We start from the raw sequence: 26,789 nt of genomic DNA, 5'->3' as shown, positions 1-26,789 counted from the left end.
AAGTGTTGGGAGAGGCGTGGCGTTACGATGCGTGCTTGATCCTATCTTGTGGCGATGTCGAGGCATGAGTTGTGGCATTGAGTGGTAGCGCTTTCCTTCGATTGCGGTGGTGTGCATTGTTGCTTGCGTCGATGTGTCCCTTTGTGATCGTTGCCTTTGCTTAGGTTGAGGGCGAGCACGGTGCCTTTACTTTGCTTTGAAGTTGTGCGAATGTTGAGGTGAGGCGTGGCGTTTCATGCCACATGTGCTCGGCCGATGCATGAGCTTCAGCGGGAGCATGTGTTGAGAACATTATGCGGCGAGTTTCTTGGTGCGGTGATTACCTGTTACAAAGCCCGTTCTTTCCCTTCCGGTGCTTGCATTTGCTACTAAGGTTGCGGGGATGAGCACAGTGCGGATGTTTTGTTGAGGCGGCGAGTGCTTGGTGAGGTGCGGCGTTGGTGGCTGTGCTCAATCCGATGTGCGTTTCTTGAGGCAAAGGCGAGGCAGCTTTGTATGGGAATCCTCGTGGCGAGTCAGCGCTACGTCGAGAATCAGGCGGGTCGCCGTGTTGCTTGTATTTCCTTTGTTAAGCCGTCCCTCCTCGGATTTGTTTAGCGCCAAGCGGTGTGAGTAGCGGTTCCATTCGGCGTTTTGACTTCCCATCGTGCTTACGCTGCGTCGGAGCAATTCGTTGGAGTGGGATCAACGCTCAACGTGCGTGGCGGCGCATGGCGGTTGTTTGAGTCGTTTGGGTTGGCGGGCTCTTTGCTCGAGCATTGAGCTGTTGGCTCGATCCCCTTGATTGTTGCGAGGCGGAATGTGCCTCGGTGACATGGTTCGGTTCTGTGTTGCATACCCACAGCGGAATTGAAAGCTATCTTTGTCCGTTTTAGCTGCGCCTTGTTTAGGAGTGCGAGGTGAACCCGTAGCGGCATCAGTGCTCCAAGCATGCCTCAGCGCTGCCGTGGCCCACGGAATGTCATTGTGCTCTCGGATGCGGAATGTGATGCGGGCGGAGGGTGGCAACTCCTCCATCAGCCCAAGCGTCCAATCGGTAGCGGAGCGGCCGGCGCGCTGTCTCGAGGCCTCGGCTCGCGGGAGCTTCGTCGCGAGCGGCAGCCGTCGCGAAGGAATGCTACGGTTGATCACGCGGTAGTCATATGCTTGTCTCAAAGATTAAGCCATGCATGTGTAAGTATGAACTAATTGGTGTGAAAGCTGCGAATGGCTCATTAAATCGATTATAGTTTGTTTGATGGTATACGCTACTCGGATAGCAGTAGTAATTCTAGAGCTATCGTGCAACAAACCCGACTTACGGAAGGGATGCATTTATTAGATAAAAGGTCGGCGCGGGCTCTGCGCGTTGCTCACGATGATTCATGATAACTCGGCGGATCGCCGCGGCCATCGTGCGGCGGCGCATCATTCAAATTTACGCCCTATCAACTTTCGATGGTAGGATGAGGCCTACCATGGTGGTGGCGGGTGACGGAGAATTAGGGTTCGATTAGGAGAGGAGCACGAGAAGCGGCTACCACATCCAAGGAAGGCGGCGCGCAAATTACCCAATCGACACGCGGGAGGTAGTGACAATAAATAACAATACCGGGCTCTTGAGTGCAGTAATTGGAATAGTACAATCTAAATCCCTTAACGAGGATCCATTGGAGGGCAAATGCGGTGCGGTACGCGGTAATTCGGCTCAATAGCGTATATTTAAGTTGTTGCGGTTAAAAAGCTCGTAGTTGGACCTTGGGTTGGGTCGGCCGGTCGCCTCGCGGTGTGCACTGTCGGCTCGTCCCTTACTGCGGCGATGCGCTCCACGGCCTTAAGCGGCGGAGTCGTGCCTCGTATTACTTTGAAGAAATTAGAGTGCTCAAAGCAAGCCTACGCTCTGGATACATTAGCATGGGATAACATCATAGGATTTCGGTCCTATTGTGTTGGCCTTCGGGATCGGAGTAATGATTAACGAGGGACGATCGGGGGCATTCGTATTTCATAGTCGGTGAAATTCTTGGATTTATGAAAGGCGAACAAGCTGCGAAAGCATTTGCCAAGGATGTTTTCATTAATCAGAGCGAAAGTTGGGGGCTCGAAGGCGATCGGATACCGTCCTAGTCTCAACCATAAGCGATGCCGAGCCGAGGATCGGCGGATGTTGCTTTTAGGACTCATGGCACCTTATGAGAAATCAAAGTCTTTGGGTTAGGGAGTATGGTGCAAGGCTGAAACTTAAAGGAATTGTGGAAGGGCACCACGGGAGTGGAGCACTGCGGCTTAATTTGACTCAACACGGGAAACTTACGAGTCGGACATAGTAAGGATTGTGGTGAGAGCTCTTTCTTGATTCTATGGGTGGTGGTGCATGGCGTTCTTAGTTGGTGGAAGCGATTTATGCAGTTAATTAGTTAGCGAGCGAGACCTCGGCCTGCTAACTAGCTATGCGGAGGTGACCCTCGCGGACGGCTTCTTAGAGGACTATGGCCTTTTAGGCCAAGGAAGTTTGAGGCAATAGCAGTGCAGTGATGCCCTTAGATGTTACGGGCGCCGCGCGCTACTGCGATGTATTCAGCGAGTCTATAGCCTTGGCGAAGCGGGCGGGTAATCTTTGAAATTTCATCGTGATGGGGATAGATCATTGCAATTGTTGGTCTTCAGCGAGGAATTCCTAGTAAGCGCGAGTCATCGGCTCGCGTTGACTACGTCCACGCCCTTTGTACACACCGCGTCGCTCCTACCGATTGAATGGTCAGGTGAAGTGTTGGATCGCGGCGGCGTGGGCGGTTCGCGCCCGGCGGCGTCGCGAAGTCGCGAACCTTATCATTTAGAGGAAGTAAAAGTCGTAACAAGGTTTCCGTAGGTGAACTGCGGAAGGATCATTGTCGAAACACGCTCCGCGAGCGACCGCATGACAGCGTCCACAAGCAGCGGGGACGCGGGGGCCTTGGTCCCCGTCGCCCGAAAGGTCGAGGAAGCGGTGGGCCTCGCCCGCCGGCTCTCGCGGCCTAACAACCAACCGTGCGAAGCGCCAGGAACATGAAGCGAAAAGAAGCGCTCCGTTCGGGGCAGCGTCGTCCTCTTCGAGAACCATAGCGACTCGGCAGCGGATATCTCGGCTCGCGCCGATGAAGAGCGCGGCAAAATCGATGCTTGGTGTGAATTGCGAGAATCCGCGAACCATCGAGTCTTTGAGCGCCAAGTTGCGCCGAAGCCATCCGTGAGAACGCGTCTGCACAGGTGTCACGCAGCCGTCGCCCCAACCCCTCGCCCGTGCGGTGCGAAGCGGATCTGGCCTCCGTGCGCTCCTCGCTCGCGGTTGGCCCAAAAGCGAGTCCTCGGCGATGATCGCCTGACTATCGGTGGTTGAAAGACCCTCGGTGAGCCGCGCGCGTCGCCGGCCACCGGGACCGAGACCCCTGCGCGTCCCTGAGGAGCGCCTCCGACGCGACCAGTCGGTAGGAACACCCGTGAGTTTAAGCATATCAATAAAGCGGAGGAAAAAGAAACTTACGAGATTCCCCTAGTAGCGGCGGCGAGCAGGAAGAGCCCGGCTTGAGAATCGGGCGCCCTCGGCGTCGAATTGTAATCTGGAGAAGCGTCCTCGGCGGGCCGGGCCCAAGTCCCTGGAAGAGGCGCGGAGAAGGTGAGAGCCCCGTCGTGCCGGACCTGTCGCACCACGGTATTGTCTGCGAGTCGGGTTGTTTGGGAATCAGACCCCAATCGGGCGGTAAATTCCGTCCAAGGCTAAATCGTGCGAGAGGCAGATGGCGAACAAATCTGCGCGAGAAAGATGAAAAGGACTTTGAAAAGAGAGTCAAGAGTGCTTGAAATTGTCGGGAGGAAGCGGATGGGGGCGGCGATGCGCCCGTCCGGATGTGGAGCAGCGACAAGCGGTCGCCCGATCGGCTTCGAAGCGCGGACCGGCGGATCGCGTGGCGGCCCAAGCCGGGCACTAAAGCGCCCGCGGAGGCGCCGTCGCGGCGATCGTGGACATCGGTAGCGCCCGTCACGGCGTGCCCGGCACCCGTAGCGCTCTGGCGTCGGCGGCGGGCTCCCCATTCGGCCGTCTTGAAACACGGACCAAAGTCGACATGTATGCGAGTCAGCGGGCGAAGTAAACCGTAAGCGCAAGGAAGGCGTGGCGGGATCCCAGAGGTTGCACCGCCGGCCGACCTCGATCTTACGAGAAGGGTTGAGTGAGAGCATGCTGTCGGGACCGAAAGATGGTGAACTATGCTGGCGGGGCGAAGCGAGAAACTACGGTGGAGGCGCGGCGATCTTGGCGTGCAAATCGTTAAATCGACTTGGGTATAGAGGCGAAAGACTAATCGAGCCGTCTAGTAGCTGGTTCCCTCAGAAGTTTCCCTCGGGATAGCTGGAGCTCGGGGCGAGTTCTATCGGGTAAAGCCAATGATTAGAGGCATCGGGCGCAGCGCCCTCGACCTATTCTCAAACTTTAAATAGGTAGGGCCAGCGCGGTGCCCATTTGGCGGCGCCACGCGAATCGAGAGCTCCAAGTGGGCCATTTTTGGTAGCGAGCTAGCGATGCGGGATGAGCCGGAAGCCGGGTTCACGGTGCCCAAGCTGCGCTAACCCGAGAACCCACAAAGGGTGTTGGTCGATTAAGGCAATGGGGCGGTGGTCATGGAAGTCGAAATCCGCTAAGGAGTGTGTAACAACTCACTGCCGAATCAACTAGCCCGAAAATGGATGGCGCTTAGCGCGCGACCTATACCGGCCGTCGGGGCAAGAGCGAGCCCGATGAGTAGGAGGCGCGGCGGCTGCAAAACCGAGCGCGAGCGGCGGGCGGCCGTCGGTGCAGATCTTAGTGGTAGTAGCAAATATTCAAATGAGAACTTTGAAGGCGAAGAGGAAAGGTTCCATGTGAGCGGCACTTGCACATGGGTTAGTCGATCCTAAGAGGCGGGAAGCCCGTCCGGCAAGCGTCGTAGCGCGAGCCGAAAGGAATCGGGTTAAAATTCCCGAAGGAGCCTTGGTGGCAGCGGCGTTAGAAGTCGGAGGCGTCGGCGGGGCCTCGGGAAGAGTTATCTTTTACGTTTAACAGCCCGCCCACCACAGAGCGACTTCGATCGGAGGTAGGGTCAGCGGCCGGAAGAGCACCGCCGCGTCGCGCGGTGTCGGTGCGCCGGCGGCCGTGAAAATCCGGAGGGCCGAGTGCCTCCGCGCCGGTCGTACTCATAACGCGCATCGGTCTCCAAGGTGAGCGACCTGCGGCCAATGGAACAATGTAGGCAAGGAAGTCGGCAAAGCGGATCAGTAACCTCGGGAAAAGGATTGGCTCACGAGGTGGGCGGGGTCGATCCGAACCCGTCGGTGTCGGCGGACTGCTCGGCTGCTCCGCGGCGAGGCGGGTCGCCAGCGTCTTGGCGAGAGGCGGTGAGCAGCCCCTCGGGGGCCTTCCGGCGTCGAGCGATCGACTTCGAGCGAGTGCGGACAAGGGAATCCATTGTTTAATTAAAACAAAGCATTGCGATGGTCCTGCGGATGCTCACGCCAATGTGATTTACGCCCGATGCTCACGAATGTCAAAGTGAAGAAATTCAACCAAGCGCGGGTAAGCGGCGGGAGTAACTATGACTCTCTTAAGGTAGCCAAATGCCTCGTCATCTAATTAGTGGCGCATGAATGGATTAACGAGATTCCCACTTGTCCTGTCTACTATCGGCGAAACCACGACCAAGAGAGCGGGCTTGGCGGAATCGTGAGGAAAGACCTGCTGTTGAGCTTGACTCTAGTCAGACTTTGTGAAATGACTTGAGAGGTGTAGGATAAGTGGGAGCGGAAGCGGCGGCGGTGAAATACCACTACTTTTAACGTTATTTTACTTATTAGTGAATCGGAGGCGGGGCCTCGCCCCTCTTTTTGGACCCAAGGCCGCCACGGCCGATCGAGCGGAAGACATTGTCGGTGGGGAGTTTGGTGAGGCGGCACATCTGTTAAAAGATAACGCGGTGTCTAAGATGAGCTCAGCGAGCAATCTCGTGTGGAACAAAGGGTAAAAGCTCGTTTGATTACGATTTCCGATGCAGTCTGACGAGTGGCGTGGCCTATCGATCCTTTAGACCTTGAATTTGAAGCTAGAGGTGTCGGAAAAGTTACCACGAGGATAAGCGGCTTGTGGCGACCAAGCGTTCATAAGCGGCGTTGCTTTTGATCCTTCGATGTCGGCTCTTCCTATCATTGTGAAGCGAGAATTCACCAAGTGTTGGATTGTTCACCCACCAATAGGGAGCGTGGTGGGTTTAGGCGAGTCGTGAGGCAGGTTAGTTTTACCCTGCGATGGCCGGCGTCGCGTGGTAATTCAACCTGAATGCGAGAGGAGCGGTTGATTCGCACAATTGGTCATCGCGCTTGGTTGAAAAGCGATGGCGCGAAGCTACCGTCTTGTTGGATTATGGTGAAACGCCTCTAAGTCGAGTCAGGGCGAGCGGCGCCCGTGTCGGCGCCAGCTTGCCGACCAGCGATGAGGCCCTCCGGCCCCGAGCGCGTGCCGTTGGCCAAGCCCCGCGGGCGAGCGCGGGCGCCTGAAGTACTATTCCCACGGGCGTCGGGCGAGAATCGCTTTGCGGGCGACTTAAATCTGTGACGGGGTATTGTAAGTGGCGAGTGGCCTTGCTGCCCACGATCCGCGAGATTCAGCCCTTTGTCGCTCAGATTAAATCCCTCCCCTCCGCCTCATCTCCTCTACGCCCCACGAGGTTAGCGCCCCCTTTCCCCACCCTTAACATACGAGAGGCCCCTTGAGGATGCCCCCATCACTTCGGTGCGGCAAGTCTTGAAACATTAGAGGTCAAGTGCGAGCACCATCCCTTTCCCAAAGTCCAAAAGCAGGCGTGGCGATGCCCGATGCCTCGATTGCTCCCAGCGGGCCGTGGCGATGCCAGTGCCTCGGTTGATCCTCGATTGGCGATGGCGGTGCCAGTGCCTCCCGATTGCCCCGGCGGGCCGTGGCGATGCCGTGCCTCGATTGCTCCCAGCGGGCGTGGCGATGCCAGTGCCTCGATTGCCAAGCGGGCCGTGGCGATGCCCGATGCCTCCCGATTGCTCCCCAAGCGGGCCGTGGCGATGCCCGATTCCTCGATTGCCCCGGCGAGCGTGGCGATGCCCGATGCCTCGATTGCTCCCAGCCGGGCGTGGCGATGCCAGTGCCTCCCGATTGCCCCGTCGGGCCGTGGCGATGCCCGATGCCTCGATTGCTCCCGGCGGGCCGTGGCGATGCCAGTGCCTCGATTGCCCCGGCGGGCGTGGCGATGCCAGTGCCTCGATTGCCCCGGCGGGCCGTGGCGATGCCCGATGCCTCGATTGCCCCGGCGGGCCGTGGCGATGCCCGGTGCCTCCCGATTGCTCCAAGCGGGCCGTGGCGATGCCCGGTGCCTCGATTGCCCCAGCGGGCCGTGGCGATGCGATGCCTCGATTGCCCCGGCGGGCGTGGCGATGCCCGATGCCTCCCGATTGCCCCGGCGGGCCGTGGCGATGCCAGTGCCTCGATTGCCCCGGCGGGCCGTGGCGATGCCAGTGCCTCGATTGCCCAGCGGGCCGTGGCGATGCCCGGTGCCTCCCGATTGCCCCGGCGGGCGTGGCGATGCCAGTGCCTCGATTGCCCCGGCGGGCCGTGGCGATGCCAGTGCCTCGATTGCCCCGGCGGGCGTGGCGATGCCAGTGCCTCGATTGCCCCAGCGGGCCGTGGCGATGCCCGATTCCTCGATTGCCCCGGCGGGCCGTGGCGATGCCAGTGCCTCGATTGCTCCCGCGATTGGCGTGGCGATGCCCGGATGCCTCGATTGCCCCAGCGGGCCGTGGCGATGCCAGTGCCTCGATTGCTCCCAGCGGGCCGTGGCGATGCCCGGTGCCTCGATTGCCCCAGCGGGCCGTGGCGATGCCAGTGCCTCGATTGCTCCCCGATTGGCGTGGCGATGCGATGCCTCGATTGCCCCAAGCGGGCCGTGGCGATGCCCGGTGCCTCGATTGCCCCAAGCGGGCGTGGCGATGCCAGTTCCTCGATTGCTCCCAGCGGGCCGTGGCGATGCCCGGTGCCTCCCGGTTGCTCCGATTGGCGTGGCGATGCCAGTGCCTCGATTGCCCCGGCGGGCCGTGGCGATGCCCGATTCCTCGATTGCTCCCAAGCGGGCCGTGGCGATGCCAGTGCCTCCCGATTGCCCCAGCGGGCCGTGGCGATGCGGTTCCTCGATTGCTCCCGATTGGCGTGGCGATGCCCGGATTCCTCGATTGCTCCCAAGCGGGCCGTGGCGATGCCAGTGCCTCGATTGCCTCAAGCGGGCCGTGGCGATGCTCTTGCTCTTGCGAGGCGTTTATTATTCACACCATCTCATGCAAAATGAGGCTATAATTGTACGGGATGCGGTTTTATTCCTTAGCTAATAGGCAAAAAAGAGGTTTACTTTGGCCCCTTTGCTAGCATACACTAACATTTTATTTTTTGAGAGCTCGTCCCTAACATGCTTTTTGATTATAAGTTTTGTTATTCTCTTGGTATTCGTTATTGACATATTACCCAAGATATTCCAGTCATTGGTGCCTTGCATCTACGCTTACCTTCATCATGTGGGGATGCTATCTATGGAGCGCTTCTTGCGTTCTCACTATGACCCTAAGGTTTTGTGCTTCATGTTTTATGGAACAATTCCCTCATTGAGTATAAAGAGCACAAAATCTAATATTGTGCACATGACAACTCTTCTATGATTTTTTCTCTACTTACCTTCCATGCCGATATGGCCAAATGTTATGCCCCTAAGCCAATTCTCCGTGCAAACTTTAAGAAAACCACCCAATGACAACTCAAATGGGTTTATAATATTTTTCTGATGTTCCACAAAAAATTTGGTGATTTTCTGATGAGTTTTCTATTTTTTATGAATTTATGTATTTTTCGGGTTAAAAAAATAAAAAAAATAGCTACGGTGAAAAAAAAAATTTCAAAATTTTTGTGAGAGTAGATTACATTTTTCTAAACACCTCTGCAAAAAATCAGGTCAAAATACCCAAAATTGAATTTTTTAGGGGGGGTGTGATGGCTCAGACATAGTCATGTTTCCTCCTGCCCGACTTCATTGTGTTCCTAATGCTCGTTAGGGGTGTGGGTAGTCACCCCCACAGGACAAGGCCGGGCACAGGGATGCCTCCAGGCCATATGTGGGCATCGGTTTAGCATGGAAATTAGCTTGTTAGCCCCCTCTCCACCTCTACCCCGTCGGTTGGAAGTCGGAAAAAATCGGAAAAAAATCCCGTGCGTGGTGGGCCCGGCCCGCCATGGCTCGGGCCCGTTCGCAGCAATTGTGGGAAATGAATCGGTGGTTGAATCCTATATAAAAGTGTGTCGAATGGATGCTAGTGCATGGTGCGAGCATGGCATTTGCGTCTTTGTGCTTGTCTTGAAGCGTGCGGCGGACATGCGTTACTGGGCATGGGAGCTTCGGTTGGCCAGCGTTTGCAAACTAACTCCTTGGGCTGGACTTCGAATCACGGCGATGAACCCGGTGCTATTGGGGCGATCTCCATGCTTGCGTGTGTCAATTGGATCTTTGGTGCAAGGTGTGGGCGTGGCATTTACGTGCTATTCTGTCTTTGGCGTCTTGTGGATAAGCGATACTGCTTGGGCATGGTGTGAGTTCTCGGTGGCATAGGCTTTTGAGGAGTTTGGAGTGCAGTGGTAGGCCGAGCTTTATTGAGTCGATCTCCTTGCTCTCGAGGGTGTTAAGTGAAAGTCGGTACAAGGTGTGGGCATGGTGCTTACGTCTTTGTGCTTGTGTCAGTGCGAGCGGACATGCAGCGCCATCGGGCATGGGGTGAGCTCACGATGGGGAAGGCTTGCGGGGAGTTGGGATGCTACATTACTCGGGAGTCGTGGATGGGCGTCGGAGTACATTGCGATCGTGCATTGCTCGGGTTGTGGGAATGGTGGCGGTGCTTCCGCAAGTGTTGAGGCATTACAAGTGTTGGGAGAGGCGTGGCGTTACGATGCCGTGCTTGATCCTATCTTGTGGCGATGTCGAGGCATGAGTTGTGGCATTGAGTGGTAGCGCTTTCCTTCGATTGCGGTGGTGTGCATTGTTGCTTGCGTCGATGTGTCCCTTTGTGATCGTTGCCTTTGCTTAGGTTGAGGGGCGAGCACGGTGCCTTTACTTTGCTTTGAAGTTGTGCGAATGTTGAGGTGAGGCGTGGCGTTTCATGCCACATGTGCTCGAGCGATGCATGAGCTTCAGCGAGGCATGTGTTGAGAACATTGTCTGGCGAGTTTCTTGGTGCGGTGATTACTGCATTACAAAGCCCGTTCTTTCCCTTCCGGTGCTTGCATTTGCTACTAAGGTTGCGGGGATGAGCACAGTGCGGATGTTTTGTTGAGGCGGCGAGTGCTTGGTGAGAGTGCGGCGTTGTGGCTGTGCTCAATCCGATGTGCGTTTCTTGAGGCAAGGCGAGAACCTTTGTATGGGAATCCTCGTGGCGAGTCAGCGCTACGTCGAGAATCGAGCGGGTCCCGCCGTGTTGCTTGTATTTCCTTTGTTAAGCCGTCCCTCCTCGGATTTGTTTAGCGCCAAGCGGTGTGAGTAGCGGTTCCATTCGGCGTTTTGACTTCCCATCGTGCTTACGCTGCGTCGGGAGCAATTCGTTGGAGTGGGATCAGCGCTCAACGTGCGTGGCGGCGCATGGCGGTTGTTTGATCGTTTGGGTTGGCGGGCTCTTTGCTCGAGCATTGAAGCTGGCTCGATCCCGCCGATTGTTGCGAGGCGGAATGTGCCTCGGTGACATGGTTCGGTTCTGTGTTGCATACCCGCAGCGGAATTGAAAGCTATCTTTGTCCGTTTTAACTGCGCCTTGTTTAGGAGTGCGAGGTGAACCCGTAGCGGCATCAGTGCTCCAAGCATGCCTCAGCGGCTGCCGTGGCCGCGGAATGTCATTGTGCTCTCGGATGCGGAATGTGATGCGGGCGGAGGGTGGCAACTCCCTCCATCGGCCCAAGCGTCCAATCGGTAGCGGAGCGGCCGGCGCTGTCTCGAGGCCTCGGCTCGCGGGGGCTTCGTGCGAGCGGCAGCCGTCGCGAAGGAATGCTACGGTTGATCTGCGGTAGTCATATGCTTGTCTCAAAGATTAAGCCATGCATGTGTAAGTATGAACTAATTGATTTGTGAAAGCTGCGAATGGCTCATTAAATCGATTATAGTTTGTTTGATGGTATACGCTACTCGGATAGCAGTAGTAATTCTAGAGCTAATCGTGCAACAAACCCGACTTACGGAAGGGATGCATTTATTAGATAAAAGGTCGGCGCGGGCTCTGCGTTGCTCACGATGATTCATGATAACTTTCGGCGGATCGCCGCGGCCATCGTGCGGCGGCGCATCATTCAAATTTACGCCCTATCAACTTTCGATGGTAGGATGAGGCCTACCATGGTGGTGGCGGGTGACGGAGAATTAGGGTTCGATTCGGAGGAGAGGAGCACGAAAGCGGCTACCACATCCAAGGAAAGCGGTAGCGCAAATTACCCAATCGACACGGGAGGTAGTGACAATAAATAACAATACCGGGCTCTTGAGTGCAGTAATTGGAATAGTACAATCTAAATCCCTTAACGAGGATCCATTGGAGGGCAAATGCGGTGCGGCCGCGGTAATTCCAGCTCAATAGCGTATATTTAAGTTGTTGCGGTTAAAAAGCTGCGTAGTTGGACCTTGGGTTGGGTCGGCCGGTCGCCTCGCGGTGTGCACTGTCGGCTCGTCCCTTCTGCGGCGATGCGCTCACGGCCTTAGCGGCCGGGTCGTGCCTCGTATTTGTTACTTTGAAGAAATTAGAGTGCTCAAAGCAAGCCTACGCTCTGGATACATTAGCATGGGATAACATCATAGGATTTCGGTCCTATTGTGTTGGCCTTGGGATCGGAGTAATGATTAACGAGGGACGATCGGGGCATTCGTATTTCATAGTCGGTGAAATTCTTGGATTTATGAAAGGCGAACAAGCTGCGAAAGCATTTGCCAAGGATGTTTTCATTAATCAGAGCGAAAGTTGGGGGCTCGAAGGCGATCGGATACCGTCCTAGTCTCAACCATAAGCGATGCCGAGCCGAGGATCGGCGGATGTTGCTTTTAGGACTCATGGCACCTTATGAGAAATCAAAGTCTTTGGGTTAGGGAGTATGGTGCATGGCTGAAACTTAAAGGAATTGTGGAAGGGCACCACGAGTGGAGCACTGCGGCTTAATTTGACTCAACACGGGAAACTTACGAGTCGGACATAGTAAGGATTGTGGTGAGAGCTCTTTCTTGATTCTATGGGTGGTGGTGCATGGCGTTCTTAGTTGGTGGAAGCGATTTATGCAGTTAATTAGTTATGAGCGAGACCTCGGCCTGCTAACTAGCTATGCGGAGGTGACCCTCGCGGACCGGCTTCTTAGAGGACTATGGCCTTTTAGGCCAAGGAAGTTTGAGGCAATAGCAGTGCAGTGATGCCCTTAGATGTTACGGGCGCCGCGCTTCTGCGATGTATTCAGCGAGTCTATAGCCTTGGCGAAGCGGGCCGGGTAATCTTTGAAATTTCATCGTGATGGGGATAGATCATTGCAATTGTTGGTCTTCAGCGAGGAATTCCTAGTAAGCGCGAGTCATCGGCTCGCGTTGACTACGTCCACGCCCTTTGTACACACGCCCGTCGCTCCTACCGATTGAATGGTCGGTGAAGTGTTCGGATCGCGGCGGCGTGGGCGGTTCGCGCCGGCGGCGTCGCGAGAAGTCGCGAACCTTATCATTTAGAGGAAGGAGAAGTCGTAACAAGGTTTCCGTAGGTGAACTGCGGAAGGATCATTGTCGAAACTGCTCCGCGAGCGACCCATGACAGCGTCCACAAGCAGCGAGGACGCGGGGGCCTTCGGTCCCCGTCGCCCGAAAGGTCGAGAAGCGGTGGGCCTCGCCCGCCGGCTCTCGCGGCCTAACAACCAACCCGCGAAGCGCCAAGGAACATGAAGCGAAAAGAAGCGCTCCGTTCGGGACAGCGTCGTCCTCTTCGAGAACCATAGCGACTCGGCAGCGGATATCTCGGCTCGCATCGATGAAGAAGCGCGGCAAAATCGATGCTTGGTGTGAATTGCGAGAATCCGCGAACCATCGAGTCTTTGAGCGCAAGTTGCGCCGAAGCCATCCGGCCGAGGCACGTCTGCACTGGGTGTCACGCAGCCGTCGCCCCAACCCCTCGCCCGTGCGGTGCGAAGCGGATCTGGCCTCCGTGCGCTCCTCGCTCGCGGTTGGCCCAAAAGCGAGTCCTCGGCGATGATACGCCACGGCTATCGGTGGTTGAAAGACCCTCGGACGAGCGCGCGTGTCGCCGGCCACCGGGACCGAGACCCCTGCGCGTCCACGAGGAGCGCCTCCGACCGCGACCAGTCGGCGGGAACACCCGTGAGTTTAAGCATATCAATAAAGCGGAGGAAAAGAAACTTACGAGATTCCCCTAGTAGCGGCGAGCAGGAAGAGCCCGGCGAGAATCGGGCGCCCTCGGCGTCCGGGTGTAATCTGGAAGCGTCCTCGTGCGGACCGGGCCCAAGTCCACTGGAAGAGGCGCGGAGAAAGTGAGAGCCGTCGTGCCGGACCACTGTCGCACCACGGTATTGTCTGCGAGTCGGGTTGTTTGGGAATCTGACCCCAATCGGGCGGTAAATTCCGTCCAAGGCTAAATCGTGCGAGAGGCCGATGGCGAACAAATCTGCGAGGAAAGATGAAAAGGACTTTGAAAAGAGAGTCAAAGAGTGCTTGAAATTGTCGGGAGGAAGCGGATGGGGGCGGCGATGCGCCCGGTCGGATGTGGAGCGACAAGCGGTCCGCCCGATCGGCTTCGAAGCGCGGACGGCCAGCGGATCGCGGCGGCCCAAGCCGGGCACTAAGCGCCAGCGGAGCGCCGTCGCGGCGATCGTGGACATCGTAGCGGCGCCGTCACGGCGTGCCCGGCACCAGTAGCGCTCTGGCGTCGGCGGCGGGCTCCCCATTCGGCCGTCTTGAAACACGGACCAAGAGTCGACATGTGTGCGAGTCAGCGGGCGGAAGTAAACGTAAGCGCAAGGAAGGCGGTGGCGGGATCCCAGAGGTTGCACCGCCGGCCGACCTCGATCTTACGAGAAGGGTTCGGTGAGAGCATGCTGTCGGGACCGAAAGATGGTGAACTATGCTGGCGGGGCGAAGCGAGAAACTCTGGTGGAGGCCAGCGGCGATCTTGGCGTGCAAATCGTTAAATCGACTTGGGTATAGAGGCGAAAGACTAATCGAGCCGTCTAGTAGCTGGTTCCCTCAGAAGTTTCCCTCGGGATAGTGGAGCTCGGGGCGAGTTCTATCGGGTAAAGCCAATGATTAGAGGCATCGGGCGCAGCGCCCTCGACCTATTCTCAAACTTTAAATAGGTAGGGCGGCGGCTGCCCATTTGGCGGCGCCACGGAATCGAGAGCTCCAAGTGGGCCATTTTTGGTAGCGAGCTAGCGATGCGGGATGAGCCGAAGGCCGGGATTCACGGTGCCCAGCTGCGCGCTAACGAGAACCCACAAAGGGTGTTGGTCGATTAAGGCAGCGGGGCGGTGGTCATGGAAGTCGAAATCCGCTAAGGAGTGTGTAACAACTCACTGCCGAATCAACTAGCCCGAAAATGGATGGCGCTTAGCGCGCGACCTATACCGGCCGTCGGGGCAAGAGCGAGCCAGATGAGTAGGAGGCGCGGCGGCCTGCAAAACCGAGCGCGAGCGGCGGAAGCGGCCGTCGGTGCGGATCTTAGTGGTAGTAGCAAATATTCAAATGAGAACTTTGAAGGCGAAGAGGAAAGGTTCCATGTGAGCGGCACTTGCACATGGGTTAGTCGATCCTAAGAGGCGGGGAAGCGCGTCCGGCAGTAGCGTCATGCGAGCCGAAAGGAATCGGGTTAAAATTCCCGAGCAAGGCCTTGGCGGTAGCGGCGTTAGAAGTCGGAGGCGTCGGCGGGGGCCTCGGGAAGAGTTATCTTTTACGTTTAACGACCCGCCCACCACAGAAGCGACTTCGATCGGAGGTAGGGTCAGCGGCCGGAGAAGAGCACCGCCGCGTCGCGCGGTGTCGGTGCGCGCCCGGCGGCCGTGAAAATCCGGAGGGCCGAGTGCCTCCGCGCCCGGTCGTACTCATAACGCATCAGGTCTCCAAGGTGAGCGACCTGCGGCCAATGGAACAATGTAGGCAAGGAAGTCGGCAAAGCGGATCAGTAACCTCGGGAAAAGGATTGGCTCACGAGGTGGGCGGGGTCGATCCCCAACCCGTCGGTGTCGGCGGACTGCTCGGCTGCTCCGCGGCGAGGCGGGTCGCCAGCGTCTTGGCGAGAGAGACGGTGAGCAGCCCCTCAGGGGGCCTTCCGAGGCGTCGAGCGATCGACTTCGAGGCCCGAGTGCGGACAAGGGAATCCATTTAATTAAAACAAAGCATTGCGATGGTCCTGCGGATGCTCACGCAATGTGATTTACGCTTGATGCTCACGAATGTCAAAGTGAAGAAATTCAACCAAGCGCGGGTAAGCGGCGGGAGTAACTATGACTCTCTTAAGGTAGCCAAATGCCTGCGTCATCTAATTAGTGGCGCATGAATGGATTAACGAGATTCCCACTTGTCCTGTCTACTATCGGTGAAACCACGGCCAAGGAGCGGGCTTGGCGGAATCGTGAGGAAAGAAGACCTGTTGAGCTTGACTCTAGTCAGACTTTGTGAAATGACTTGAGAGGTGTAGGATAAGTGGGGCGGAAGCGGCGGCGGTGAAATACCACTACTTTTAACGTTATTTTACTTATTAGTGAATCGGAGGCGGGGCCTCGCCCCTCTTTTTGGACCCAAGGCCGCCACGGCCGATCGAGCGGAAGACATTGTCGGTGGGGAGTTTGGTGAGGCGGCACATCTGTTAAAAGATAACGGTGTCCTAAGATGAGCTCAGCGAGCAATCTCGTGTGGAACAAAGGGTAAAAGCTCGTTTGATTACGATTTCCGATGCGAATCTGAGCCAGTGAAAGCGTGGCCTATCGATCCTTTAGACCTTGGGATTTGAAGCTAGAGGTGTCGGAAAAGTTACCACGGGGATAAGCGGCTTGTGGCGAGCCAAGCGTTCATAAGCGGCGTTGCTTTTGATCCTTCGATGTCGGCTCTTCCTATCATTGTGAAGCGAATTCACCAAGTGTTGGATTGTTCACCCACCAATAGGGAGCGTGGTGGGTTTAGGCCGTCGTGAGGCGAGGTTAGTTTTACCCTGCGATGGCGGCGTCGCGTGGTAATTCAACCTGAATGCGAGAGGCGGTTGATTCGCACAATTGGTCATCGCGCTTGGTTGAAAAGCGATGGCGTGAAGCTACCGTCTTATTTGGATTATGGTGAAACGCCTCTAAGTCGAATCCGGGCGAGCGGCGCCCGTGTCGGCGCCGCTTGCCGACCAGCGATGAGGCCCTCCGGCCCCGAGCGCGTGCCGTTGGCCAAGCCCCGCGGCGGGCGAGCGCGGGCGCTGAAGTACTATTCCCACGGGCGTCGGGCGAGAATCGCTTTGCGGGCGGCTTAAATCTGTGACGGGGTATTGTAAGTGGCGAGTGGCCTTGCTGCCACGATCCGCGAATTCAGCCCTTTGTCGCTCAGATTCGTCCCTCCCCCTCGCCTCATCTCCTCTACGCCCCACGAGGTTAGCGCCCCCTTACCCCACCCTTAACATGCGAGGCCCCTTGAGGATGCCCCATCACTTCGGTGCGGCAAGTCTTGAAACATTAGAGGTCAAGTGCGAGCACCATCCCTTTCCCAAGTCCAAAAGCAGGCGTGGCGATGCGATGCCTCGGTTGCTCCCAGCGGGCCGTGGCGGTGCCCGGTGCCTCGGTTGATCCCCTCGATTGGCGGTGGCGATGCAGGTGCCTCGATTGCCCCGGCGGGCCGTGGCGATGCGGTGCCTCGATTGCTCCCAGCGGGCCGTGGCGATGCGGTGCCTCGATTGCTCCCAAGCGGGCCGTGGCGATGCCAGTGCCTCCCGATTGCCCCGGCGGGCCGTGGCGATGCCCGATTCCTCCCGATTGCCCCAAGCGAGCCGTGGCGATGCCCGATGCCTCCCGATTGCTCCCAGCCGGGCGTGGCGATGCCAGTGCCTCCCGATTGCCCCGTCGGGCCGTGGCGATGCCCGATGCCTCGATTGCTCCCCGGCGGGCCGTGGCGATGCCAGTGCCTCCCGATTGCCCCGGCGGGCGTGGCGATGCCCGATGCCTCGATTGCCCGGCGGGCCGTGGCGATGCCCGATGCCTCCCGATTGCCCCGGCGGGCCGTGGCGATGCCGGTGCCTCCCGATTGCCCCGGCGGGCCGTGGCGATGCCAGTGCCTCCCGATTGCCCCAAGCGGGCCGTGGCGATGCCAGTGCCTCGATTGCCCCGGCGGGCGTGGCGATGCCCGATGCCTCGATTGCTCCCAGCGGGCCGTGGCGATGCCCGATGCCTCCCGATTGCCCCGGCGGGCCGTGGCGATGCCAGTGCCTCGATTGCCCCGGCGGGCGTGGCGCGTGCGATGCCAGTGCCTCCCGATTGCTCCCCGATTGGCGTGGCGTGCCCGATGCCTCCCGATTGCCCCGGCCGTGGCGATGCCAGTGCCTCGATTGCCGGCGGGCCGTGGCGATGCCCGATGCCTCCCGATTGCCCCGGCGGGCCGTGGCGATGCCAGTGCCTCCCGATTGCCCCAGCGGGCCGTGGCGATGCCAGTGCCTCCCGATTGCTCCCCGATTGGCGTGGCGTGCGATGCCTCGATTTGCCCAGCGGGCCGTGGCGATGCCAGTGCCTCCCGATTGCCCCGGGCCGTGGCGATGCCAGTGCCTCGATTGCCCCGGCGGGCCGTGGCGATGCCCGGTGCCTCCCGATTGCTCCCGCCGGGCGTGGCGATGCCCGGTGCCTCGATTGCCCCGGCGGGCCGTGGCGATGCCCGGTGCCTCCCGATTGCCCAGCGGGCCGTGGCGATGCCAGTGCCTCGATTGCTCCCGCCGATTGGCGTGGCGATGCCAGTGCCTCCCGGTTGCTCCCCGTCGGGCCGTGGCGATGCGGTGCCTCGATTGCCCAAGCGGGCCGTGGCGATGCCCGATTCCTCGATTGCCCAAGCGGGCCGTGGCGATGCCCGATGCCTCGATTGCTCCCGCGATTGGCGTGGCGATGCCCGGTGCCTCGGATTGCCCCGGCGGGCCGTGGCGATGCCGATGCCTCCCGATTGCCCAGCGGGCCGTGGCGATGCCCGATTCCTCGATTGCTCCCAAGCGGGCCGTGGCGATGCGGTGCCTCCCGATTGCCCCAAGCGGGCCGTGGCGATGCCAGTTCCTCCCGATTGCCCGATTGCTCCCCAAGCGGGCCGTGGCGATGCCAGTGCCTCGATTGCCCCAAGCGGGCCGTGGCGATGCCGCGCCTCCCGGTGCTCTTGCGGGGCGTTTGTTATTCACCCATCTCATGCAAAATGAGGCTATAATTGGCACGGGATGCAGTTTTATTCCTCAGCTAATAGGCAAAAAAGAGGTTCGCCTGGCCCCTTTGCTAGCATACACTAACATTTTTATTTTCGGCAGGCTCTCGTCCCTAACATGCTTTTTGCTTATAAGTTATGTTATTCTCTTCGTATACGTGATTGAAATATTACCCAAGATATTCCAGTCATTGGTGCCTTGCATCTACGCTTACCTTCATCATGTGGGGATGCTATCTATGGAGCGCTTCGTGCGTTCTCACTATGACCCTAAGGTTTTGTGCTTCATGTTTTATGGAACAATTCCCTCATTGAGTATAAAGAGCACAAAATCTAATATTGTGCACATGACAACTCTTCTATGATTTTTTCTCTACTTACCTTCCATGCCGATATGGCCAAATGTTATGCCCCTAAGCCAATTCTCCGTGCAAACTTTAAGAAAACCACCCAATGACAACTCAAATGGGTTTATAATATTTTTCTGATGTTCCACAAAAAATTTGGTGATTTTCTGATGAGTTTTCTATTTTTTATGAATTTATGTATTTTTCGGGTTAAAAAAATAAAAAAAAATAGCTACGGTGAAAAAAAAAATTTCAAAATTTTTGTGAGAGTAGATTACATTTTTCTAAACACCTCTGCAAAAAATCAGGTCAAAATACCCAAAATTGAATTTTTTAGGGGGGGTGTGATGGCTCAGACATAGTCATGTTTCCTCCTGCCAGACTTCATTGTGTTCCTAATGCTCTTTAGGGGGGTGTGGGTAGTCACCCCCACAGGGACAAGGCCGGGCACAGGGATGCCTCCAGGCCATATGTGGGCATCGGTTTAGCATGGAAATTAGCTTGTTAGCCCCCTCTCCACCTCTACCCCGTCGGTTGGAAGTCGGAAAAAATCGGAAAAAAATCCCGTGCGTGGTGGGCCCGGCCCGCCATGGCTCGGGCCCGTTCGCAGCAATTGTGGGAAATGAATCGGTGGTTGAATCCTATATAAAAGTGTGTCGAATGGATGCTAGTGCATGGTGCGAGCAGGGCATTTGCGTCTTTGTGCTTGTCTTGAAGCGTGCGGCGGACATGCGTTACCTTGGGCATGGGAGCTTCGGTTGGCCAGCGTTTGCAAACTAACTCCTTGGGCTGGACTCGAATCACGGCGATGAACCCGGTGCTATTGGGGCGATCTCCATGCTTGCGTGTGTCAATTGGATCTTTGGTGCAAGGTGTGGGCGTGGCATTTACGTGCTATTCTGTCTTTGGCGTCTTGCGGATAAGCGATACTGCTTGGGCATGGTGTGAGTTCTCGGTGGCATAGGCTTTTGAGGAGTTTGGAGTGCAGTGGTAGGCCGAGCTTTATTGGGGTCGATCTCCTTGCTCTCGAGGGTGTTAAGTGAAAGTCGGTACAAGGTGTGGGCATGGTGCTTACGTCTTTGTGCTTGTGTCGAGTGCGAGCGGACATGCAACGCCATCGGGCATGGGGTGAGCTCACGATGGGGAAGGCTTGCGGGGAGTTGGGATGCTACATTACTCGGGAGTCGTGGATGGGCGTCGGACATTGCGATCGTGCATTGCTCGGGTTGTGGGAATGGTGGCGGTGCTTCCGCAAGTGTTGAGGCATTACAAGTGTTGGGAGAGGCGTGGCGTTACGATGCCGTGCTTGATCCTATCTTGTGGCGATGTCGAGGCATGAGTATTGGCAATGAGTGGTAGGCGCTTTCCTACGATTGCGGTGGTGTGCAGTGTTGCTTGCGGCGATGTGTCCCTGTGAGAGCGTTGCCTTTGCTTAGGTAGAGGGGCGAGCACGGTGCCTTTACTTTGCTTTGAAGTTGTGCGAATGTTGAGGTGAGGCGTGGCGTTTCATGCCACATGTGCTCGAGCGATGCATGAGCTCAGCGAGGCATGTGTTGAGAACATTATGCGGCGAGTTTCTTGGTGCGGTGATTACTGCTTTATTACAAAGCCCGTTCTTTCCCTTCCGGTGCTTGCATTTGCTACTAAGGTTGCGGGGATGAGCACAGTGCGGATGTTTTGTTGAGGCGGCGAGTGCTTGGTGAGGAGTGCGGCGTTCGGCTGTGCTCAATCCGATGTGCGGTTTCTTGAGGCAAAGTGAGAGCCTTTGTATGGGAATCCTCGTGGCGAGTCAGCGCTACGTCGAGAATCGAGGCGGGTCGCCGTGTTGCTTGTATTTCCTTGTTAGCCGTCCCTCCTCGGATTTGTTTAGCGCCAAGCGGTGTGAGTAGCGGTTCCATTCGGCGTTTTGACTTCCCATCGTGCTTACGCTGCGTCGGGGGCAATTCGTTGGAGTGGGATCAGCGCTCAACGTGCGTGGCGGCGCATGGCGGTTGTTTGGTCGTTTGGGTTGGCGGGCTCTTTGCTCGAGCATTGAGCTGTTGGCTCGATCCCCTTGATTGTTGCGAGGCGGAATGTGCCTCGGTGACATGATCGGTTCTGTGTTGCATACCCACAGCGGAATTGAAAGCTATCTTTGTCCGTTTTAGCTGCGCCTTGTTTAGGAGTGCGAGGTGAACCCGTAGCGGCATCAGTGCTCCAAGCATGCCTCAGCTGCCGTGGCCCACGGAATGTCGTGTGCTCTCGGATGCGGAATGTGATGCGGGCGGAGGGTGGCAACTCCTCCATCGGCCCAAGCGTCCAATCGGTAGCGGAGCGGCCGGCGCGCTGTCTCGAGGCCTCGGCTCGCGGGGGCTTCGTGCGGCGGCAGCCGTCGCGAAGGAATGCTACTGGTTGATCACGCGGTAGTCATATGCTTGTCTCAAAGATTAAGCCATGCATGTGTAAGTATGAACTAATTGATTGTGAAAGCTGCGAATGGCTCATTAAATCGATTATAGTTTGTTTGATGGTATACGCTACTCGGATAGCAGTAGTAATTCTAGAGCTATCGTGCAACAAACCCGACTTACGGAAGGGATGCATTTATTAGATAAAAGGTCGGCGGGCTCTGCGTTGCTCACGATGATTCATGATAACTCGGCGGATCGCCGCGGCCATCGTGCGGCGCATCATTCAAATTTACGCCCTATCAACTTTCGATGGTAGGATGAGGCCTACCATGGTGGTGGCGGGTGACGGAGAATTAGGGTTCGATTAGGAGAGGAGCACGAGAAGCGGCTACCACATCCAAGGAAAGGCGGCGGCGCGCAAATTACCCAATCGACACGGGAGGTAGTGACAATAAATAACAATACCGGGCTCTTGAGTGCAGTAATTGGAATAGTACAATCTAAATCCCTTAACGAGGATCCATTGGAGGGCAAATGCGGTGCGGTAGCGCGGTAATTCCAGCTCAATAGCGTATATTTAAGTTGTTGCGGTTAAAAAGCTGCGTAGTTGGACCTTGGGTTGGGTCGGCCGGTCCGCCTCGCGGTGTGCACTGTCGGCTCGTCCCTTCTGCGCGGCGATGCGCTCTGGCCTTAGCGGCGGAGTCGTGCCTCGTATTTGTTACTGAAGAAATTAGAGTGCTCAAAGCAAGCCTACGCTCTGGATACATTAGCATGGGATAACATCATAGGATTTCGGTCCTATTGTGTTGGCCTTGGGATCGGAGTAATGATTAACGAGGGACGATCGGGGCATTCGTATTTCATAGTCGGTGAAATTCTTGGATTTATGAAAGGCGAACAAGCTGCGAAAGCATTTGCCAAGGATGTTTTCATTAATCAGAAGCGAAAGTTGGGGGCTCGAAGGCGATCGGATACCGTCCTAGTCTCAACCATAAATGGATTAGGATACTAGTTTGACCTAAGCCGGACGGACTAGTTCCTCGGTTTTCAGGTTTGGTCAAAACTACAAACTTGTAGACCTATGTCTTATTGCACGGGGCAAAATTTCAGGTCAATCCGAGTTAAGTAGACCAAGTTATGGTCATTATACTATTGCTGGTCAAATGGCATCAAATTAAGTCAATTTTAGGTCAATTTGGTCAACTTTGGTTCGGCCAGTTTTGGACCCGAACTTGTGCAAGCTTTTGACTTGCTTCTGGTCATTTCTGGGTTTGGTATCTTCATAAGACTTGTAGGTATGGGTCTTAACTATTCATGGTTAAAATTTCAGTCAATTGGACCTGTTTTGAGTGAGTTATGGCCTAAACACTCACTGCTACCCAATTGGTCATTTTTCAGGTCCTAATTGTACCTAATCCGAATTGGTCATTTTCTTAGGTCACCTTGCAAGCAGAAATTTGGTATGTTTTCTCAATGAAAGTTGGCACATTTTGAGCCTAGTTCCACCTCCAATTGGTCTCATACCAATAGAGGTTACACATTTAAACTAATTGGCTAAAATGTACACTGCCCTTGGTTACTTTGCTTAACACATCAATTACACACATTTACCTTGCAATATGTTTACTTCCTACCAATCTGTTTTGGTACACTACCAAAAGCATATTCTACTTTACACTAACATTACTTTGGGCAGATTACAATTACCCTCAACACACCAAATATAATTCACATTTACAAGTTCTAAGTACCATTACATACACACCTAACCATTACAAATCTTACATACACTTTACAATATCAATCTACATACCTATCCATCAATCCTTCTAGGTCAATATTCTGCCTACACGTCCATGAATACATACATTTACTCAAGTGTTCCCAAGCTGCCAAAAATTGTCCTTCAACATCAAAGTGCCTACAATTTACCAATTCCCATCCAAGTGCATAAATCACCATATATATGTGAAATAATTCACTAGGATATTAAATCACCATGATCAACATTATTTCTCATCAATTATATGCATAATAAATCATTAAATCGTGACCCCATGGTTGTCAAAATGGCTATCTCAATAACTATTTAAACTTTAAAATTTCCTTCACAAAACTAACACCCATAACATGAACATAAAGTTTAACAAAGGAATTCTCAAAAATGTAAACTTACTTTTAATTGTAACTTGCTAAACCTTGCTTAAACTTCTCAAATTTAGTATCAAACTCTTCCTTGTGATGAGTAGACAAAGTTTCATGAAGGAACCTAAGAGTTGGAGTTGAAAATGGAGAGTTAAGAGAGCTTGCATGAAAAATGGCCATGGTGGTTTCCATTTTCTTCAATTCGGCAACTTTGAATCCAAATGAAGAAGATGAAGTTTCTATTGGTTTAGTGGAAGTACAGCTGCCCCTCTTTGTTTTATTTTATTCCCTTAGTGGTCCACTCATTTAAATTATATCATAAAATAAGTTTAAATGTGTTATTTACACATTTGTCACCCCACTTTTGGCTATTTGTATTAGGTACCCTCTTTTAATTTTCATTTCATTTTCTAAGTGTAATATTATTTATTTTTAATGGACATTTAGGTCAAAAGACAATTCGGGATGTCAAATGACCATAATGCCTGTTAGGAGTGGCATTCGATTTTCGATAACAAGTATTTTATGCATTTTTGATTTCTCACTTTTCTTTGTACTAATTATTTAATTTTTCTTTAATCTTTCTAATGATATTTATTCTTAAATAAGGTTCTATGTAAGTCCTAAAAATGTTTTCCAGGGTTCCCATGATCAGAGCTAGTCAACGGTCCACGCCGTGACTTCCAGTCTGATCACCCATCGTTAGGTTTCATTTCGTTTAACTTGATCACATTTCTTTGCTATTATTTTTCTTTGTTTTCTTGTATTTTCTTTTCTTGTATTTCATTATTTTATGTCTCCTCCCTCATGTCAAAGTGTAGTTCTAGGCATCCTAGCTGTCCAGGACAACAGTCACGGGCTTGATGAAACGCACTCACCAGGGCGATGCTAGCACTCACTGGGAGTCGAATCTACTAAACTAACTATGGAATCACAGAATGTGAGGCTGAGGTTGATAGTTTGGAGGACTAAGGTTACTCGAAATGAAAGATTCTTTGTTAAAATGTAAGCAGTCAAAATAACCAATCTTGAATAGAGTTGAACTTGGACAATATGAATGGAAATAGAAGATAACAAGGACAAAAGGTGAGAGTGTCACGGGATAATGAGCAATTTGAAAATGAAGAATTTGATATTCAAAAATCCTTTGCAGAAAACACTTGAAATGGTTTCCAAAGTTTTCTTATGTAAGCTAAAATAGCGAATGTAGTGAATTAAGTTTGAGTTCTTCCACTATGATCAACTTTGCCTTTTTCTATCTTTTTCCGTCCTCCTTTTGAGCAGTTTTCATGCAGTATTTATAGGAATCGGGTGCTCCCCATGAAGAGTCGGGATCTATTTTGAGGAGATGGAGGTCGAGATTTGAAGGTCATGATCGAGGCTCGGGAATTAAAGAGGATCGAGCAGACCAGTGAGATCCTCTTTAGAACATTTGTCATTTTCTTCTTCTAATCAGCGGTCCTAAATTCTCTTATGCAGGGGATCAGGGCTAGGAGTGAAAAGGCTGAGTTTTGTCGTCTTCTTCTTTGATCTAAGGGCTCTGAGCTCGTCCTTACAAATTGGATCAATGGTGGAGATTAGGATGTCAGCGCATGTCGAGAAATGGGCAGTGCAGGCGTGCGGTTGAGATTTTACAGCAATGCTTTAACTACCTCGGCTTTGATTATGGTGGCGATGGCGCTTTCGTTTCTGTTCTCTCTTCCTTTCGATCTTCTTAACATGGTCCTTCTCAGATCTTTCATGCGATCTTCCCTCTTCGATCTCTATTATTCCAATACTTCCCTTAACGGGCTCGGTCGGTCAAGCATTAATTCCCCTCAATTCGGCGTCAAGCCGTTTTACCTTCGACAATAAATGCTTGATTTCCCCTATATATACTGACCCAAAACTTTCTCCATCGATTTTCCTCTTTTCTTCTTTACTTTCCTATTCTAGTTATTCGTGATCGTTCGTAGTTGTTCGCGGATTGTGGTTTTGATCTTTTGATGGACCTTTTTATTCCCCGACTGAAAACTCATGACCCTGGTGATCGAATAATCGTGATGACTTTATCTGATGATGGTGAGAGAACTAAATCAATTAACCGATCTGGATTGCGGACCTCGATTGTGTCGATCTCGAGTCGTTCAAGCGGCATAATCGTGAACCGATTTTGACCGAGCAAATTGCGATGTTCGTGACCCTTGAAGGTTGCTCTTCCAAGTTTATTCAACTTCTCACCACATTGGGTGTTAAACGACTTCCCTCCACATTGGGTGTTAAACTGGCGCCTCGGTTACAGTCGGTGACACCCCTTTGGATCGATCACAATGTGACATTACGGTCCCTAGAGATCGCCCAAATTATGTATTTTGTTTTCAATGTAATCCGATCTCTAGAGATCACAGAAATGATGTGATCCAATTTTAGTGTAATCCGATCCCTAGAGATGGCCCAAATGATGTAATCCGATCTTTTGAAAATAAAGACTTTATTTTGTCGATTATCATCTTATTATTATTGCATTGATTATTTTGATCTCTAATGTGATTATCCTATCTGGTTCTTTACGAATGACACTTATCCGATCTGCAATTCAAAAATCCCTTTTAATCCATGATCCTTACCTAGCGATCTCTTTGTGAGGTATCTAGAATATTCTTGGGAAATGTCGAGAAGCAGGTGGCGAATCCAGTTAGCCGATCGCCGCCTAGGGCCAGTGAGCATTAAATGCTCGGATGAGTATAAATAGAGGAGGGCGGCCATTCGCTCTCTTATGTCATTTCGGTCTCTTGCGAACAACCTTGAAATCCTCTCATTTTCTCAAGTTCCTCAGGCACCGTCGGACTCGGTAAGGGCTTTGATCTTTCTTTTTAGTTTAAAATCTTTATTTCCTTGAAAATGGCGGTGCAGAAGGTTGAGAGCTCTGAGCCCTCCTTCTATTGATTTTGTGGTCGTCAGATGAGGTAGAGGTAGTCGGGCCAGCGCGCGACTGAACCTCCTAGGGTCTTCATTCGGCTCTGGGACAAGCGACATTATCAAGGCATGCGCCTTCTTTAGGGAGAGAGAACCTCCCCCTAGACGAGCTGCCATCGGTCCTTCAAGAAACCGATCTGCAGTCGTTCAGCCAAGAATACAACATTCGGCCTAACTCGTACGAGCTAATTAAATGCCACGGCGATCTTACGTGCGATCACTCCTTGAAGAAAATGATATGATCATGGTCTACGAAGAACAATTAAAGCGGTCTTGGTTCCCTGCGGGCGACTTCTTCAAAGAGGTCTTAAAATTTCATCAGTGTGCATTGCCCAAATTCACCTAACTCGTGGCGGATCTTAGTAGCCTTAGGGCACATGCCGAGCTAAGGAATCGATCCTACGGCTAAGATGTTTGCCGAGCTGCAGGCTAACTCGCGAAAGGGCGGCGAGCAGCTGGTTCTTTGGTGAAGCCTCATTGTG

General features: G+C 54.0%; 4 pseudogenes; 1 reads left to right on the top strand and 3 right to left on the bottom strand.

Moving 5' to 3' along the window:
• Positions 1–1,625: 1,625 nt before the first annotated feature.
• On the bottom strand, positions 1,626–3,079 carry LOC131177329 (uncharacterized; annotated as a pseudogene).
• A 2,432-nt stretch (positions 3,080–5,511) lies between these two features.
• Positions 5,512–6,190, bottom strand: LOC131177326 (uncharacterized; annotated as a pseudogene).
• Positions 6,191–11,510: 5,320 nt separating this feature from the next.
• On the bottom strand, positions 11,511–12,309 carry LOC131177325 (uncharacterized; annotated as a pseudogene).
• Positions 12,310–13,396: 1,087 nt separating this feature from the next.
• On the top strand, positions 13,397–16,640 carry LOC131177331 (28S ribosomal RNA; annotated as a pseudogene).
• The last annotated feature ends 10,149 nt before the right edge of the window (positions 16,641–26,789 follow it).

This window comes from Hevea brasiliensis, unplaced genomic scaffold (genome assembly GCF_030052815.1).
Source record: "Hevea brasiliensis isolate MT/VB/25A 57/8 unplaced genomic scaffold, ASM3005281v1 Scaf403, whole genome shotgun sequence".
In the NCBI taxonomy this organism is placed as follows: Eukaryota; Viridiplantae; Streptophyta; class Magnoliopsida; order Malpighiales; family Euphorbiaceae; genus Hevea; species Hevea brasiliensis.
Note: the sequence above shows the minus strand (reverse complement) of the source record. Positions and strands in the feature narration are given on the sequence as shown.